This window comes from Myxine glutinosa, unplaced genomic scaffold, assembly GCF_964187855.1.
Source record: "Myxine glutinosa unplaced genomic scaffold, kmMyxGlut1.1 SCAFFOLD_306, whole genome shotgun sequence".
Lineage (NCBI taxonomy): Eukaryota > Metazoa > Chordata > Myxini > Myxiniformes > Myxinidae > Myxine > Myxine glutinosa.
This window is the reverse complement of record NW_027616431.1, coordinates 323148-325059: the sequence shown is the minus strand read 5'-3', so window position 1 is coordinate 325059 and position 1912 is coordinate 323148.

The window sequence follows — 1912 nt, the reverse complement described above, 5'->3', positions numbered from 1 at the left end:
CTTTTGCACTTGTATTAGTGTGGAAAAAACACTTTTTGCACTTGTGATAGTGTTGAAAAACCACTTTTCGCATTTGTGTTAGTGTTGAAAAACCACTTTTCGCACTTGTGTTGGTGCAGGAAACCACTTTTGCACTTGTGTTGGTGCAGGAAACCACTTTTGCACTTGTATTAGTGTGGAAAAAACACTTTTCGCACTTGTGTTAGTGTTGAAAAACCACTTTTCGCACTTGTGTTAGTGTTGAAAAACCACTTTTTGCACTTGTGATAGTGTTGAAAAACCACTTTTCGCACTTGTGTTAGTGTTGAAAAACCACTTTTCGCACTTGTGTTAGTGTTGAAAAACCACTTTTCGCACTTGTGTTAGTGTTGAAAAAACACTTTTCGCACTTGTGTTGGTGCAGGCAACCACTTTTGCACTTGTATTAGTGTGGAAAAAACACTTTTCGAACTTGTGTTAGTGTTGAAAAACCACTTTTTGCACTTGTGTTAGTGTTGAAAAACCACTTTTCGCACTTGTGTTAGTGTTGAAAAAACACTTTTCGCACTTGTGTTGGTGCAGGAAACCACTTTTGCACTTGTATTAGTGTGGAAAAAACACTTTTTGCACTTGTGATAGTGTTGAAAAACCACTTTTCGCACTTGTGTTAGTGTTGAAAAAACACTTTTCGCACTTGTGTTAGTGTTGAAAAACCACATTTCGCACTTGTGTTAGTGTTGAAAAACCACTTTTCGCACTTGTGTTGGTGCAGGAAACCACTTTTGCACTTGTATTAGTGTGGAAAAAACACTTTTCGCACTTGTGTTAGTGTTGAAAAACCACTTTTCGCACTTGTTTTAGCGTTGAAAAACCACTTTTCACACTTGTGTTAGTGTTGAAAAACCACTTTTCGCACTTGTGTTGGTGCAGGAAACCACTTTTGCACTTGTATTAGTGTGGAAAAAACACTTTTCGCACTTGTGTTAGTGTTGAAAAACCACTTTTCGCACTTGTGTTAGTGTTGAAAAACCACTTTTCGCACTTGTATTAGTGTTGAAAAACCACTTTTAGCACTTGTGTTGGTGCAGGAAACCACTTTTGCACTTGTATTAGTGTGGAAAAAACACTTTTTGCACTTGTGATAGTGTTGAAAAACCACTTTTCGCACTTGTGTTAGTGTTGAAAAACCACTTTTCGCACTTGTGTTGGTGCAGGAAACCACTTTTGCACTTGTATTAGTGTGGAAAAAACACTTTTTGCACTTGTGATAGTGTTGAAAAACCACTTTTCGCACTTATGTTAGTGTTGAAAAACCACTTTTCGCACTTGTGTTGGTGCAGGAAACCACTTTTGCACTTGTATTAGTGTGGAAAAAACACTTTTCGCACTTGTGTTAGTGTTGAAAAACCACTTTTCGCACTTGTGTTAGTGTTGAAAAACCACTTTTCGCACTTGTGTTAGTGTTGAAAAACCACTTTTCGCACTTGTGTTGGTCCTGGAAACCACTTTGGCACTTGTATTAGTGTGGAAAAAACACTTTTCGCACTTGTGTTAGTGTTGAAAAACCACTTTTCGCACTTGTGTTAGTGTTGAAAAACCACTTTTTGCACTTGTGTTGGTGCAGGAAACCACTTTTGCACTTGTATTAGTGTGGAAAAAACACTTTTCGCACTTGTGTTAGTGTTGAAAAACCACTTTTCGCACTTGTGTTAGTGTTGAAAAACCACTTTTCGCACTTGTATTGGTGCAGGAAACCACTTTTGCACTTGTATTAGTGTGGAAAAAACACTTTTCGCACTTGTGTTAGTGTTGAAAAACCACTTTTCGCACTTGTATTAGTGTGGAAAAAACACTTTTCGCACTTGTGTTAGTGTTGAAAAACCACTTTTCGCACTTGTGTTAGTGTTGAAAAACCACTTTTTGCACTTGTGTC